Source organism: Chlamydotis macqueenii, chromosome Z, assembly GCF_036417535.1.
Source record: "Chlamydotis macqueenii isolate bChlMac1 chromosome Z, bChlMac1.mat, whole genome shotgun sequence".
Classification (NCBI taxonomy): Eukaryota; Metazoa; Chordata; class Aves; order Otidiformes; family Otididae; genus Chlamydotis; species Chlamydotis macqueenii.
The window spans coordinates 58,842,136-58,860,519 of record NC_141593.1 but is presented as its reverse complement, the minus strand read 5'-3'; the positions used below and the strand labels follow the sequence as shown (position 1 = coordinate 58,860,519).

Sequence of the window (18,384 nt, the reverse complement as noted above, 5' to 3'; positions counted from 1 at the left end):
AAACAGCAGACTTCTTAAATGACTGCAAGTATTAGTATGCCATCACTTCATACACACAATTTTGAGGGAAGAAATAATCTTGTCCCTACACATGTAACTGAAGATACTTATTTAAGTTCTTATTCTTGGAATTTCTTATGACACGGTGTATTGTAGCCAGAAAATCAGATATTTTCATTTATTTTTGAACCTTGCCCTTGATAAAAGAAAGAAAGAAACCCATTAGAAAGAAAATGAAAACATAGAAGACCAAAATTCATTATATGCAAGACAAACTTTGTAGCAGTATTTTCACTAGACTGTAAGAAAACAAGTGGCAACATGAGTAAGGGATTAATCAAGACACAGAAATTTCTTACATGGCTCTAATTACTGCAATATCTAGAATAGTAAGAGGTCGGAAAGTTAAGATAACTGCAGCACCAAAATTTCAAGTTGCAATCTGAACTGCAATCTAAGTGAAGCAGACTGTAACAGAAGGCTGAATCTTTGAGGTTTTATATTAAGAAAAAAGTACATAATACATCAAAAATAATAAGAAACAGGCTTTGCATATAGCTTACAAGTGCAAGCTATACTGTATAGGCTACATCTGGACCAATGTTAAGTGTTACCACACAATCTCATACCAGAATGTCTCATTCTATCTAAAATTGAATCTTTAGACGAGACATTCAATATCGGTTTAGCAAGGCCCTTCTAAGAAAAGACACATTAAGTAAAACTGAAAGACAGACATAGTGTGTAACGGTAAAGAAAAGAGAACTACGTCGCAGATCTCCATTACTTAAAACAAAGCACTAAGCATGGAAACATTTATAAAATCTTGCAGAGGGATAGTTTTAGTTCATACTCAAGCAGACATTATCTAGTATTCCTTTGTGGTTACTTAGTGACATTCTAGAAACAAAGTACTACCTAATATAAATACAGAACTTCCACTCTCCATAACCAAAAATAGAAAAGACTAAGTGATGCTTACATTGAGTCACTGCAAAGAAACAGCAGCTATGCAAGCAGATACAAAAGGAGAAAAAAAAATGCTACAGGCCAGAAGCATTACAAAATTCACCACATTTTTAATAACAGATACAAAAATGCATGTTACCAAGCTGCAAAGCCCAAAATAAAGTCTTCACCAGCAAAAAATTACAAGCAAGAGCAAAACATTACAGTATATTTGAGTCCACTCCTCCCATCACAAATACAAACCAATTGGAAACACCAGAATACCACTGGACAGGAACACTACCTTTAACCCCTTTCCTGGTTCAAACAGGACTCATTAAAGTAAAACACATGCTACCACCAGCACCTGGGCACATACAGATTTTAAGCAGATGTTAAAGAACTGCACATGGTAAAACAAATTCCTCCTAAAAACTCCATTTATTAAATGAAACAACAGATTGGAGTCACTTAAACGCAGACAAGCTGTATTTTCTGCTCTCTACACACAGATGAGAAGTACACTTTTTTTTTTTTTAAAGAATTACTCTGTCACATGTTAGATTAGAGAATTTTGTTTGTCAATACAAAAATAAAATGCAAATCCCACTTTTTCAGAATTCCAATTACTACTGACTTTTTATTTATGTGCATATTTTCATCCACACACAGGTCAGTAGCAGAATTTAAAACTGGTAATATAAGTTCAATACTGGTCTAATTGGTAGGCGTGTACTAGCGAGTACCTGAAAATATAACAACAGCTTTCTAGTGAACTACACAGCAACCCGCAACAGAGCAATAAAATGTCAGAAAATTCCCTTTGCTATTTCTGCGTTCAAGCATAATAGAATCTGGTATTTACAGGCATCTTGCAACCTGAGCAGAAAACTTAGATGATCTGTTGTGTTATGCAACTACTGCCAAGACAGTCAAAGCCATTCCCACACCAGATCCTCTTTAGACTGGAGATACATAAGGCATTCTCTCAAAATGAAGCATCAGAAGAGCACTTAAAAATATCAAATTAATAGTAAGAATTCACCAGAGCCAGAAACTACTCAGCTGAAGTGTTGAAGTATCAAACACAAAATGACCAAACTACTAATTCTGCAAAAACTCAGGCTTAAGGTGACCTAAGTAAAGAGGAATGGAGAGTGGAAAATGTACCGGATTCTTTCAGAGCTTGACAAGGCAATCAGGAGAAGCACAACAAAGACAGTCTGACTTCCATACCAGGCAAGGCAGTTAAAACCATACTGAAGAATTTGTAGACTGGAATATATATAGAAAAAAAAATAATGCAACTTTTGTAGAAGGAAGCCATGCTTCGCAACTTGAAGAGTTCTTTGAAGGAATCAAGGATCCTGTAGATAAAGGTGTTGGAAGTGATAGTGAACAAAAGACTCCTAAAAAGTTTCTGCTGATGTCTCATAGGAAGCTGTTACAGAAGTTAAGAACTTGCAGGGTAAGATTTAAGAGACAAAAGATTCACAGGAGAGAGAGTCAGAAGCCTCACTAGAATCTGTGCCAGGACTTGGGCTGCTATTCAGAATGGTCACCTGCAGACCCTCATTTTACATACCACCTGTGCTTACGCTTGCGAATTAAACAAAATTATTATGAGCAATTAAGAGTGACACGTCATTAAAAAATTTGCAGAACCACTGCAGAATACTGAGCAATAAGCATATAGAATAGCAGACGAAGTCAAATGTCAGTAGATGCAATGTAACACACAGAGAGAGAACTCTAGGTTATTAATACCACTACCAGAAAAAGGTCTGGTAGTCTCTGAACATGTATCTTCAAAAATATTTGTTCAGTGCTTTGAAGTGGTCAGGTTAGGCATCATCCCGAATATTAGACTTTTTTTTTTTTAATGAAGGGAAGAGAGAATATAACATTCTCCCGCTGCTGATACATTCGTGATGTTCCTACATCTTCAAATTATTCTACCTCATGAAGAACTTAAAGCTTCAAAAAAGTATAGGTAATATTGATCAGAGTGTGGAGTAGCTTCAGCACAAAGAAAGTAAAGAGAATTTTTTAGCTCACAAAACAGGTAAGTATGACGAGGTGTCAGATCAAAGTATTAAAAAAAAAATTGTGATAGCATGAAGTAACATGATACATCAGATGCCTGAAGTGTTTCCCAGCAGAACACAGAAACATCAAATGAAATTTTCAAGAGTTGCTCTTCAGTTTCTTTGCCTAGTGAGTAATTAAATGAGAGAATTCAATGCCTAAAGACATTTTTGAGACCCAGAAACAAACAAGTTCAAAACTTGTTATTATAAAATTATGATATAATTATAAAATTATCGTGAAAAAAAAAAAACAGATCTGCTGAACTGCAGAACTTCCATCTCAAGATGTCTCTGAACTGCAAAAGCAGGAACTATTATTCTACATTTTTGCCAACAGCTCCTTCGCATCTGACCATAGCAAGTACTGAGCTAGATGGACTTGATCACACACAAACTTCCTCACACAGTGCCCTCTCACTCTCCTACCCCTCCAGCTGTATGAAGATTCCCATTTTCCCTAGCAGTTCCTGTAGCTGTGATCTTATTAAAAAACACACAGAAACAAAAAAGTAGTAAGTTCCATCAAAGAATAGGATTTACACTTGTCAGTAGTACCAAAAAAAAAACCAAAACAAAAACCCTAACCGAACAAAAAAAAAAAAAAAAAAAACCAGATAAAAGCCCAGAAAACAACTCTCAGACCCCCTGCCTAGAATTATAAGACACTTTCTTTTTCAGATATACAAAGTTTTCATTTACCTGTTGGAAGCCTTTTCACACAGGCAAATGGTTGTTACAGCTGTGATGGAAGTCACTAACAATCATGTAGGTGTAAGGCTTATAACGTAAAGACACCATCTAATTCTTTCCCCTTCCACCAAAGAACCGCATATACTCACATAAGGCAGAAATATTTTTGTTAAGATCTGGTCTCCTCAGGCTGTCTGATTTAATATTCCCCTTTCCTTAGCATGAGAAAAAAGCTTCTCAGTGACCAAATCTTACCTTCCCCATCCCATGACTGAGGAATACAAAGAAGAGATTAGTCATTTCTTTGCAGCCTAAACACCCTGTTTTTTGACTAAGCAATTCTAATTCTTTAAAGCTTTCATTTTAAGTCATTTTCTAGACCATTGCTGTCTTCTAAACACCTTCCAATTGATTCCCGTCTTCCTTAGAATTCAGAACCTAAAGCAGTGGGATACTGGAGGACCCAGCAACTATGAGGAGAGCAGAGGGATTACTTCAAATTACTTTTGAGTTCCCGATGAGTGCTTTAGTCTCTTCCCAACAGCATGATACTGTGTCCCTCTTAGTTTGTGATCCAAAAATTCCAGGTCCTTTTCCACAGAACTGTGCCTTACCCTGTTTCTTCTCCCGTCACGTACCCATGCAGTCCAACCTACAGATAGTATGTTGCTTTTGTACTCACTGACTCCCTGCTTTGTTCCAGACGATGTCTCCCATTTGCCAAGATTATTCTAAACAGCAACCTCATTCTCCACCACACTCCCAGTTGTTCCCAGCTCCCCATGGTCTGAAAATCTCCTCAGCGTACACTTTATTCTATCACCTCAGGCCTCCTGTGAAAAATCTGCAACGGGAAGAGCTGCAATTTGGTAGTGAGCCATGTTCTAAGTGTTCTTTAGGCACAGGTATTCAGCCAGTTTTGCTTCCATCCTGTCGAAGCTTCTACCTCATAGTCACAGGTAAAGAGCATGGCAGATGGTGGAAACTGAATCTCACCAGGTAAAAGAGTATAAGAAGGCGAAGGCAGCCACAGGTTAGGAAGAACAGAGCTAGGCTGGACGCCATAAGTCACACACTGCCTCAGGACTCAGTACTCAGCTCTTGTTAACTCTTGAGAAAGACATATCACATACAAAATAACAGAAACACACACTTTGTTCTTTCCAAGGGTAAATGTACCTAGTTTCCTATTACTTTCCACGTGCTTACAAGTAAAGAAAGCTTTAGTTCCTGTATTCTTCCAGGAATTTTCCTTTCCTTAAATTAAGTTCCAGGCTGCAAGGAAAGCTAAAGAAAAGTACAGCCTCAATAGAGAGGACGTGACTAATAACTTTTCACTGAACTTTCAATTCTGCAGTGTTGCAACATTTATCTCCACACTAGATCCTAACAGAAAAACAGATTGAGGAGGACGAGGTTGACAAAAATGATTCTCATGCAGCAGGCACTACACTCCAGTGTCTCCAACCCTATTACAAGTTCTGTCAGCAAAGGACAGGACTGTTCTAGAGTTACAAAGAAACAAACAATGCTAAAATGACCAAAAGTTGGCCACAAACTGAAAAAAAAAAAAACTAAATACACACATCAGTGACTGAAGTATATATTATATAGTCTATTAAAGAAACTTCTGAACAAACAAGAGCAACAAAAGACAACTAAAGTATTGTATTTTCAAAACATTTATTGACTTAGATGAAGAGTGAAGATGGAAACAACTACTAGGAAAAGTGGCAGCAAGAGTCAACACTGAAATTAAAAAGTAGCTGCAGTAACCTTGTTGACTAATGAGTTAGTCTATGCACAGCTCACTCATCTCTTTGCTGATTTCTTTCATCCAATTAGATGCCAACTTCTCTATCTCAAAGATAGGAAGAAGTCTTCCTTATTTGTAAAAAAAAAAAAACCCCAAACCTCTGAAGGTAACATTTCACATCTTGAAGGAAGTAAGCGACCTCAAGAAGACTGAATGAACAGTGGGTTAACTAAGTAGTGGGTTTAATGAACCAGAATAATGTAATTAGTTTAATGAAGGAGGAAGAAGCAACACCCTGTTTGCTATTTGAATTTATTTTCAAACAGTGATAAATACTTGGAATACTTCCAATACTTGGACTGTGTTTCTCCCGAGGAGATCATTATTGTCATATATTATAGACTGATTGCAGATTTTTAATCTAAATGTGTAAATTAGACCTTCAAAGTCTCTGGAAAAATGGTACTGAAGTGCACATGAGCAAAAAAACCATATGCTTAGATGCTTCACATGCATCTAATTTATTTGCATACATAAGATTCAGCCTAATTTATCTTTATTGCAACGGATTATTTTTTATCTCCAGTCTTCCATTCTGCATATTAAAACTATTCTTTCCAGAAATTATACCAAGTAGCTAACGCTTCATTTACGAGGTCAACATTCTTCAGGACGTAGTACCGTTCATGGGTATTCTTCAGATAAAAAAAATAAAAAAATTTAGGGATGATAATAATGTTTGTATGGTAGGCAAGGGTTATTTAGGTCCCTCTGAGAATTCTTGCCTTAATGTACTCTGGGATAGTTGAAGGGAATTTGACCGACTGCACCTTTAAACCTGAAATTTCAGCTTAATCTGAGAAAAATTCTTTAGAGGAACACAAGTCATTCTGTCGTAACTGTCAAATGGTAACAACCATCTGCTTAATCACTGCTTTGGAAATGGCAGCTCCCACCTGCTGAAACCAGACTAACCACATCCACACTGCAAATCCCTACATCTCCACCAGGGTCCTCAAGTCTTGTCAGGCAGCCTTCCATGATGAAGCACTAGAGCACAAGAGATCATTGTGTCACAGCCCACCAAAACGATGTTGTAGCAGTGTGATACTCAGGGTATGCACTGCATGCTTTTGGAAATGTGAAGCCTTAGGTTTGATGACACTAGGTATACAGGGACAGGATGCGTCCAGAAGACTTCTGCAAAGGGGACAAATCTGCTGCAGTGCGCATCCTTTTTGTGGCTGGAACACAGCTTGGAGAAAACAATCCTGTCAGCTGTGGGTAGGTTTCCTTTCAGAGGACACTAGCTGGCTCCAGAAAAGTAGAGTTAGAAAGCACGCAGCATGGAAAACTAAGACACTATGGTCGAAGACAAGGATTTAATCAAACTGAGATTTTTACCTCAGTAAGGATGTGTATAGCTTCCTCCTCATATTAAAAAAAAAAAAAGAATCATTTAGATAAACTACACAATCTAGATGCCAATTAAATTTGTTAGAATAGTAGCTTCAGATTTACTTAATATATACACTGAAGATCGATTTCTCTCTCCAATTTCAACACGCACCTAACTGAAAAGGCAGAACCGGGTATTAAAAAGCTTTCCTCTATCCTTGTTACAATCCTCTAACTCTTTACAATTCTTTGCTTTTTTTTTGGCTGTGCATTTCAACTGCTAGCATTTTTTCTGTATTTGGCAAATCAGGAATCTCACTTTATCTGGTGAACCTCAGTTATCACAACTGCTGAACTGGTGAAACCACATTATGGAAATTACAGAAAATATATCATCCTTGGGAGAAAATACACCATTCACAGCATCAGCATACAAGAAACATACCAACCAATAAACAAGCATGTGTTTTTCTGATTCCATGCTTTATATCTTTTAATCAGTAAAAACGTGCTCCAAAGTTGTATGATTTTCCTTAAAATTGGCTACAAAAGCATTTCTCACAACATTTTGTGGAAGGGATAGCACAATTGTTTTAAAATACCATTATTTACAGTGTTTAAGTTGTCTCATTTTTAAAACTTAGCCATTTCACTTGACCACACCCCTTATCTGGAATTCCTGAACTTACTTGGGATACAAATACTGTGGGGTACTATTTTACACTCATGAACATTTCAAAGCAGAAGCCACAACTAGGAAGTCAGATGCTATCTGAAGGAATCCCGAAATATTAAAGAAAGCTTTTGCATAATTCACAAAAGCTGTATTTTAACAGATGCAGTGACAGCACACTACATTAAACAGATTTTAACAAACTTACACAGTTTCATTGCAGATAGGACAAGCTTTAGGTATTCAATGATCAAAAAGGTTATTCTGAGACCCTACTCTTGTTTGTTTATAGGTTCACCAACAGTGAATTTCGTAATTTACTAGCTCAGCAGATAACAACCTCCACCAGCTGAGCCATTATTCATGTTATTCGTCTGAGCACCAAATATTCAATAAAATTATTCCTGCTTTTATTAAATATGAGAAGGTTAAATCTACGCCCTTACCCACTCTAGTCTGTTTTGTACTGAGAAAAACAACTTACTACTGCCATTCACAGTTCAAACAGCAAACATTACAAATGTGATGATGAACCACATAAGTTACAATACACAGTCAATGTATGGAATAAGATTTTCCGATTTTTCTAAAGCAACAACTTAGACACAAACAGAGCTGGAGAAAAGCAGCAAAGCTGACATATCAAGTACTGAAATTAAGAGATTCACAAATTGAGGATGAAAACCTAGATGCCACCCCCTTTGGAATACGCATTATGTGATCATGTAATTACTTCCACAGTCCTTTTCTCCATAAATGTTTGACTCATTTATTACAGAGGATGGGGTGCTCTGGGGACGATTCAGCACTCTGTCAGAGGGGCTCATCTTCACGACTCTATCACGCTCATCACTGTAGCTGTACGTCTCCCAGTTTCTAAACAGGCAACTTCAGGGAACAAAGGGTTTGTGATTAATGCACTTTAACACTATTCTGGATTCTATTCCCGCTTCTGGAAGAGTGCTTACATAATACACAACAATTCACAAACTTTTCATAGGTTGCCCCTACTTAAAAGGTAACTAATTTTTCATTAGCTCTTGATTATAGTAATTTATTTTGATGCTTAAGCTTCAATTTCTTAATGTCTTAGCTCCTCATGTCAAAATTAATTGCTTACAAAACCATAATACGAAAAAAAAGGATGCAATACTCTAAGATCCAATAATGACAATTATAAGAAAGCTTGGAAAAGGATTGTCTTCAGACCAAGATTTGAATACCATATTAAAAAAAATTCCTAATACATCATAAACTATTATGTATTTTCATTACTAGCACTTAATAAAACAGTTCCAAATGGACTACAGTATTGTGCAACCAATACAGTAAAGCAGACCTAAAGGACAGATTAAGAGTACATACGCAATGTTTTTATTTCTCCCTTAATACAGAGCCACATCACAGAAACGTAACTACTACCACACAGTATGCAACTACTGCTGCTACTCCACATTCATCTCATCAACAACAGAAGGGCAAGATCTGGCCAGAGCAGTAACTCTCCCCTCAGCAGAAGAGAAGAGTAACCACATCAGAACACCTAATAAAATACCTTCACTGCTCAAGGTGCAAGTTCACAATATAGACAAGATTAAGCAGCCAGAGTTGTGTTCAAACAAGCCAATTAAAACATTTCAAAGATCAGGAATCCTAACAAACTTATACAACAGGCCAAAAAACAGTCACTGAACCACAGTACAGTTAGGAGTACAGAGAGCTGTCTCTTCACACTGCTATGACACTCATCTGTGTGTTGTGAGCTGGTTAGTAACAAGCTCGGATGCGGGAAAGAAAACTGTACATGCTTAAACCCCCTGCTTTTTTCCCTCTAGTGCAGAAAGGCAGCAATGCAAAGGAAGCTGGTGACTACAGAGCCAATGGTAATCTGAGATCCAAAGTAGAATGACGTTATGAAGTACAATACACCCACTTAGATTACTAACAGCACTAAGCCTTAATTTATTGGGAATTAATTTTTATCATCATCCGGGACACATACAGTACTGAAAAAAGTTCTTATACTTCAGACTTATTACATTCAAAACCAACCCAAACTCTGCATTTAAACTTGCAGGAGTAATTAGAAAAGATTACAGTCATGCTCTCAAATAAGATTTCATAATACAAGATGACAGGAATCAAAATCCTCCACCCCATGAAGTTGTCCTAGAAGAAAAAAAAAAAAAGAAAAAAAAAAAGAACCCACAAAAAAAGCGCCATTTTTAGAACCACTCTTGCTGCTTTTTAAGAATCATTTCCAAAACTTCCTATGCACTGTATGCAACCACACATAGCTCTTAAAAACAAAAGTGAGTTTCTCTCAAACTCTGGAATCAAAGCTACAAATTCCACTGATTCACTACTGAAAAAAGTTTCCAAAATAAATCTTTCCAAAGAAATGCTACAGTCACCTAACGCAAATGTTATACTTCAGAAATTTGCTCTGTATTCACATGCACAGTATGTTAAAGCCTTTAACTCCCTAAAATAAGATTCCAAGACTCCCTCCTGTATAATAATCCTGTCCACTAAGTTTTAAAAATCAATTTTAATAAGGCAAATACATCAATGCTATATTTAAGATGGTACTAAGTGGACAGTTTTATCTTAAGATAAGGAGCATATATGCAGTTTACTTCCTGCTGGAATGAACTTAGGCTTTCCTCTCTTCACTGGGCTGCTCCTCCTCCCTTCCCAAGCAAAAGAATCCCCTTTCCTCTTCCTAGACCCACTTCCCACACACTGCAAAAAAACTCCTCCCTGTGCAGTGATGACCTCATGCTGCTAGCCCATCTCCTTGTACGGAGCAGCTCCGGGCTTGCTGCCAGCTTTCTCTGCCTTCAGGCTGACACGGCAACAAACCCTCCTTCACCCCTCTGCTTCCCAGCCGAAAGCACATCGAGAAGCGGCAGCAAGGAGAGGGGGCAGGCCAGGCAGGAAGAGGGGGTCTCCAGATGGACAAAGAACAGATCCCCAGATGCCCACCCCGGATTTGTGCCTGGCATACACCTCCTTCGTATCCCGAGCACTCTCCTCTGAACTCTGAACATTTCACGGTATGGAAACGCATCCTACGTTACCTAACTGTAGTGCAACCTCATGTCGCTGAATCTTGCTTGCCCACTTTAAACCTCTTTATTCCAGTGAAGCAAATGTTACCCCTCCCCTTCTCCTAACGAAAGCCCATCTCATATTCCTTTGTAACACACTACTTCAACATCCTCCCGCTCCTTCTTTGGCCTGTGTTTACTTTCAAGTGTCCCCTCAGAATTATTTCTTCACAATTGCTTCATACACTGGCAATCCAAATACTGACTAAAGAAGACCCTTCCTCCGAAAGACCCAGTTGTGACATCCAGTTATACTTGTAGGAAAGCAGGAAAGGATCTTGGTGATGGTTAGCCGAGCTTTTGCTCAGTTAAAAACTAACCTTGTACATACAAGACTTGATATTCTCCTTCAAAGAAACATCCCCAAAGCTCAACTCTTCTGGGATTAACCTTCCAGGCACGTATATTTTAAAGTTGTAACAGTAATGACAACTTATTTCAACACGTTAAAAAGGAATTTCTAAGAGGAGAGAACACCCATTTGTCTCACCAACAATAATCACTACTGTAACTCAACCTCTCATATGTCGATCAATTACAATTTGCATTGACTGTGAACAGACTGGAAGTATGAACCTCCCACCTCCTTGAACCTTCTAAAGACTAGCACATACCTGTAGTAAACTGCATCAGACATCTCTTTATTATGTATCATTTAGTACACACAATTAACTGAAAAATAATACCCAGTGAATTATTTTGGTCAGTTGCAGATGTTGCCCAGGTTTTTCTCACACTGCAACTTCTTAGAAGTTGCATTAAAACACAGCACAGCATCAGAGTCACTTTGTGCAGGTTTGTTACAGATTGGGGAAAAGTCAACTACTCGGAAAACTCTGCTGCTTTCCTGCAAACAGAAGACAAGCTGACTTGTTTAAAACGGTAACAAAGCCCTAGGTGTTCACATAGGATGCGTCACTTCCAAAGGTGTAGGCTCACGTAAATTTAAACAAAACAGACCCATGCTTCAACATGAAAAGCAATATTTAATGGCGTTCTATATATTTTGTTCTCAAACACCTCGTATGTGAGCGTGTAGGACCCCCACAGACACCATACCCAGCAAGCATGGAGACGCGCATGAGAAAGGCCAGGGCAGCAGCACTGCGGCGGCCCTGTCCATGCAGGCTCCAAACCGAACGTGTAACTCAGGAAAAAGTTGTACTGCACTGTCACGGGCGGAGAGGGAGGAGAAGGACAAAACCCACCAAAACCAGGGGAGTCGCATTTATTTGAGCGGGGGCACCCCTCGCAAAGTTTCAAGCGGCGGGCAGCGCGTCCTCGCGTTACTCGCAGCAGCCACAGCCCGGGGAGCCCCGGGGACGGTTGGGAGCCGACGCGCCGTGCAGCGGCGGAGACGGGCGCCGCAGGAACCGGACCGAGCCTGCTCTTTTCCTCCCTCCGCCCCGGGGCCCGCCCGGCCCCGCGCAGGGCCCCGCGCCCCCGGCCCGCCGGCTGCCCCGGGGGCGGGGATCCGCACCCGCCGCGCTGCCTGCCTCGCCGGGGCGGAGCCGCCGCCGGGTGAAAGGCGCCCCTGACGTCTCTCCGCGCCACCGCCGCGGGAGGCGACCGGATGCCGCCGCCGCCACCGCCACCGCCCCGCAGAGGAAAGCGCGAGCGGCGCCGGTGCCCGCCCCGCCGGTAAATCGCCGCGCGGGGCCTACCCGCCGCCCCCCTCCCCCCCACGCCGGCTGCCCACTGGGCGGGCGGGCAGGACAACGGCAAGGGGTGGGGGCGGCCGCCCCCCAGCCCCGGCGCCGCTCCCGGGGCGCGGGCACCAGCGGCGGCGCCGCCACGGCCCCGCGCACAGCACCCACCTACCTGACAAGCCGAGCCCCTCCGCCACCGTGGGCGTCACGGCCCCACCAGCGCCACGTGACAGGTGCTGACCAATCAGCGCTCGGATCCCCGCTCCCTCCCGGCCAGTCCGGGCCCTCCCCGCCTCCGGGTGACGCACTGCAACTGGCGGCCAGTCAGCGGCGGAAGATGTGCCACCGCTGCCGCCTCCCGGCTCGGAGCTGCAGCGCGATTGGTGGGCGAGGGGCGGGGGCGGGGATGACCCTCCACGCCCCGCCTCCGGCGCGCGGTGCGTCGGTTTCCCAGCAACGGTTCTCCCGGTAAGTTGTTGCTCTGAAAGGCAGGCCTCGAGCGGCCCTAGGGCTGGCGGAGAGCGGGCACAGAGCAGTAGATTCGACGTTTCCTTGCTGGTGAGGAATATTTACATCATTACAACGCTACAGTGCAGCGTACGTCGGGCTTTAAGGATTCGTGTGATTTCTGTGCTATTTGTTACCTGATGGTGGAAACGTAGGTGTGAGCATAAGAGAAATGTATGAGACTAAAAGATGGCAAAATGTGAGAAAACAACTCTCAGACATCGCAGCTCATGGGCAGCTAGACAAGGAGGCTGATGTTTTGTTACCTCGATAACTCAGCATCAAGAACAGGTAACAAGAAGCAGAAAAGAAAAAAAAGAAAAAAGAAAAAAAAAAGTGAAAGAAGAATGAAAAAAAGGAAAAGAAGAAAAAAGCTATTATTGTGAAAATAACATGTTTAGGGAATCTTTGCAAACATTAAAGTGTTGTATATTGTCCTTTGTAACAGATTATGTTTAAAGCAAATGAAAAACTCAATGTAGTTAAGGAGTAATAACAAAATCTGATACCGTGAAGCATTTCATGCAGAAGAACATAAGAACCCCATAATAGGTTAGATTAGAGTTACAGACAAACATCCTTTCTCAAGGGGCTGCCAGTGCAAAAAGCACAAGGAAGCAGTCCAAAAAACCAAGATGTGCACAGAGTAATCATATTCCAGTCTGTGGAAGCTGGAATTTGCTTTTAGACCCAAGTGTTTAAAAAGCTAGTGAAACTTTGCAGCGTGTAGTTTCCTACCTCTGCTTGAGCCATTTATATGTTTTTCTTCTAAAACATCTTACAGAAAAAATTTCCTTTATTTACCTGTTTACCACATGAGAAAGAATTACTTTCTTTTGTACCACATCCACGCACACCTTCAGGCAAGTTGAGACTTATATACAGTTAAAAGCAAGTTTGCATAATACTACATGCACAATGGAGAAAAAAAAGTCAAAAGCTATTTAATTTTAGTTGGAAGTGGGTTTTCAAGATGTAATTTACATTTGGATACTTTTCAAAGTTTATATATGGGATAAAAATATTAATTTAGATGCAAATATGGAATTCAGTATAAGAAATCATCGATGACAGGGTTTTGTGGCAAACGCAGGTGCAAATGACCTGATTCAGTCTTATTTCAGCTATATTCAAATGTAACCTGTTTTATTGGGCAGATTCCTTGTCAGTTAAGCCACTCACATGTGTAAAATTTCATTATTATGTTTGCAGTTTGGTAGCTAGCTGGCCTTGAGACCCTTGAACCTGATGAAAACTGGTAGACAATAACAGAAGTGTAGAGAAATCTCTCCTCATTAGTTTTCTGATTAGAATTTTTTAACTTTACTGAAGAACCTGCTTGGCTTTTGAGGAAGAAAGGATTCCTTTTTCTTTTTTTTACTATGTTTTTTTTCCTAAAGCTTTCAGATATTTGCTAAATAAAGATGAAAAAAAGTAGGCCTATACTGTAGTCACTGCAGTATAGTGCAGACATATGCAAACTATTTTGAAAATGAAATTGTTAATTTTCTTCAGAAACTGCAATTATTAATTTAATATTAAAATCTTTGAAAGTATGTTAGCACTTGCAATTGAAAGCCAAATTAACAACTTTAGTTCTACCAGGCTGCAGATGCTAATCCTCTTCTCTTTTCTGTATCCCCAGTCTTCCAGTTCTGCACACATTTCTCCTCTCAGCCCCGTAAGTTATTTCCTCTGCCCCATTCCTGCCTGGCCTGGCCCAGGGCCCATTGTCTAACTCCAGAAGTGGAGCAGCTGAGTCCTAAAAGTATCCAAAGGAGACAAAAAGGATCAGGAAAATGAAAGTGGTTTTGCTTCTGTCAATCTGTCATTGTGTCAATCCCTGGACATACATTCTTCCAACCTCTCCCCTTTGCTGCTACATGTTAAATCCTACACACTAAGTCTATAGCTTCATACTAAACCAAAGTTGATCAACCTCAGTACTTTAAACCTGTTGGTTTGGACAATGGTGGCATTGAAGCATTGTTTCGGACGTTATTGCAAAATTGCCTCCTACGAAACTCAGCAAGAACCTGCTGTTCTGTGATGCGACACCTCAACACATACCAGGCAGAGCACTTCATGGCTCAAGTAGCTGAAACAATAGCAGTTGTCTAGTACAAATACCTGAAAAATTCCATTTAATGTCCTGTCTTCTCCTCTCACGTGACTCATCTTCTCATGGTTTAATTTCTGCTAGCTTCCCGACTACCAGAGGTTTCCCAGTCTTTCTATAATAATCTCTTTGCTCACCACTGTGACCCTAGAAATACCAGTGGATTTGCTCCTTAAATAGTAAAACTCTTCTCCTCTTCGGTTAAGCTCTCGGTTTCAAGAATCCTTTTCTTTTTGTTCTTCTGCTTGCTGCAGCTCTTCTGATACATTGTCAGTCTGTAATTCAGGAAGCACAGCTTCATAATTTTGAATGCTTCTTCTCTGTCTTTATCTAATTTCTTTGTTTATGGCTCATTGCCTAAAATTCCTGGATGTGACATGCAAGTTATCTGCTTTATACTGCTGATACTCATGTCAAAATACCTTAAAGTTATTCTTAGGGGACAGATGCTGTAGCATTATATTACTTGAAGAATGATAACCACTTTAAATTAAATTACATGCCTAGAGGAGAAATACAAATGTGGCAAAGAGAGAGAGGGAAAGTTTCTCATTATCAGTCCTTCAAACTGCTGAAGTAAAGTGGGAGTCATTGCAAAATCCAACATTAAAAAAAAATCTCCTGGATATAGTAAAGAATTCTATTATACACAAGTCAGTAATATAGAGAAGTTATTGTAGAAGTATACACAGAATAAAAGATTGCAAAGAAGAATTGCAAAGATTGTCTATGCAGGATAAAAATAATAAACTGAGAAAAAAAATTTCCCAGTAATATCAGGCTTTTGACCAACAATGTGATTCCTTGATCCCCAACAAGGGCATATTAATTCCTTCCTATTGAGTTAGATTCGCTGCAGTTCTTTGATGAGTTAGGTACAAATTAGTGTCTTTTTCTAAACTATTGTACATCTTCGGAAAAAAATTGCAGTTTACCATTTTACTCATTCTTTCCCTATTTACTGTCACTATTATTGTAAAGAAACGCATTAAAAGTTTAAATAACTACGCAAACCGTGTATTAAAGCACTGGAGCTTATGTGTCAGGAACAGAACACTGTTGCTACCACTATTATGAAAATTACTCTGGTTCTTCTATTACATATCTAGATAACAACATCATAAAACTAATACATGTTAAAGTGATGAAACAAAGAACATGTGAGTACAGAGCTTAGCTGAACACTCTTTTCACCTCTGCCATAGAAATTCTGCTTACACAAAGCTCGCTTGCAGTATTTCTGTCTATAAATGGCAACATCAATACTTTTCTTGAGGGGTGTTAGAAGGCATAGATTGTTAATATTTATGAAGAGTTTTCAAATTCTTGTATGAAAAAGGTAAAAATATGCAAAATAGTATATGCTGAATAAGGATAGTTTAGTTATTCTATCATTGGTTATAGAAGTCTAATTTCATATTCTTTTTTACAAATTTTCATTATTACTTGTTATTTTTCTCTTCTCTACCTTTCTTTTTCTCCCACCCCCGTTTTGTACTTCATATTTTGAATTTCAGTGTCTGTTGCTATGACAACACCACGATCTGACTAGTGCTGCCTTCAGACCCTTTTCAAATCTATGCTGTTCTATTTAAAACTACACATTTTGTGTTTAAGGTGCCTGGAGATTTCCTTAGAATAACCTGACAGGGTTTTCCCAATCACAAGCTGTGGTGCAGATGTTGCATTCCTAAATCCTAGCACCTGCCATTGCTTTTCTATCCCTCTACACATTTCTTCGAGTAATTGCCTCTCTAGGGCATGGTGGGTAGATAGGAGATGGGGATTAACAGAAGCAAGCATATTTGTCAGTTTTTCCATATATATATATATATATACACGCACATATGTATATAAGTATATAAATATATATACAAATAGGCAGTAACATAGGCAGGCACGTGTGCATGTAAACATACACAATTTGTGGCGAACTGAAATCTGCCACAGAGCTTCGTAGAGAAGTAAAGGAAGCCGGCAAGTTCTGTTTAATTTTAAAATAATGAATTAAAACTCAGCAGACATAAGGAAAGATTACCAATGATATGAGGGAATTCAAGTTGTGGTTTCATTCTTAAAAGGAGCTGCTGATCGTTGCCTGACTACAAAAAACAAGCACGTAATGGAGGAGCTAATCATAATCCAAAGCTAAGGACAAGCATTCATATCTCTGATTTCGTAAGACTGTTTAAATTCCTGATAATTTTACTGCTATTATAATTCGTTAAACTCATTGGCTGCAACCTAACAGCAGGTCACAGATACACTGCTCAAGTACTGCAACAGACACATTGTAATCTAAATGTGGGATCTAAATGATGTGCTGCATCAGCTAGTGATAAGGAAGGGGACAGAAGTCCCATACGTAAGTTCTTGAGCTCTTAGAATAATTTAAAAAAAAATATTTATGGTGTTTGTACAAAGTCATTACAAATACTGCACCCCCATTCCTAACAGGTCAAGTCTTGGTTTTATCCTGTACATCAGATGGTGTTACAGACTGACACGATGTTGTCATTTTCCTACCTCTAGCTCTATGGAGCAAGCATTGCTAATCTGTAATATTATGCTTCTGACTAGTAAAAAGAAAAAGTGCAATCTACTGTGAAAATTTGTTTCAAATTCCTCTTCTGTTGCTGACTGAAGAGCTAGTTATTACTCATAAGCTTGAGGAATAATAATGTCTCAGCTAAATGTCTCTCCTGGAAAGTCACAGGATTTATATCTTGCTGCTTACTTACCTGGATTGGAGAATGGTGTGAATGTTTATGATTCATACAGTACAGAAGCCACCTTAAAAGAGTTCAGCAGCTTTACAACAAATTAATTTTCCAACCGCAAGAAAGCATCACAGCTGTATGTTGGTCTACCTAAATAAAAGCATGCTGAGCTTTCTGTTGATATTTTCTCTCAAACTGTAGATTCATGATGTGAAATTTTTGGATACAATACCTTAAGTCAGTATTGCTCCCTCTGCCGCCCTTCCACTACTACATATTCACCTCCTCTGTCTTCAGCATGCCATTCCCTTCCTTCTGCCCCCAGACGTGTTTATGCAACTGTTCTGCAAAGTAAATAAGCGAGATGACCCAGCTTAAAAAATAGTTTTGCTATAATTTTTAAATGTATGTAATTTCTTTGTAGAAGTCTTATTATGCTTTTTTAAACCAGATGTGTTCCCTAGCTGGTTAATACCTCAGCCACACAAGGCTGGGTATGAGCAGTCAGGGAAGCGGGATTAGTGTGGCAATACCTCCGTCTACTATTGCCACTAAAGCGTACAATTCCTGAAGAGGCAGGCTGAGATTACCTCTTTGGTGGCAACATACTAGCCCTCCAAGCCTGGGATAAGAAATCCACCTCTTTTTTGAATGTATTTGATCACTGCCTTATCTGCTCTGAGGAGGAGACAGTACTGCATGCTAGCACATGCTACGCTAC

At 39.7% G+C, this 18,384-nt stretch overlaps 1 protein-coding gene across 4 annotated transcripts in view; it reads right to left on the bottom strand.

The window, feature by feature from the left end:
• FER (FER tyrosine kinase) overlaps window positions 1-12,526 on the bottom strand; it is a 180,661-nt gene extending 168,135 nt beyond the window's left edge. For all 4 annotated transcript variants that reach the window (XM_086770908.1, XM_086770909.1, XM_086770911.1 and 1 more), the window contains exon 1: window positions 12,490-12,526. The gene's annotated coding sequence lies outside the window, so the exon portion shown is untranslated. The remainder of the gene's footprint in view (window positions 1-12,489) is intronic.
• Window positions 12,527-18,384: the final 5,858 nt, after the last annotated feature.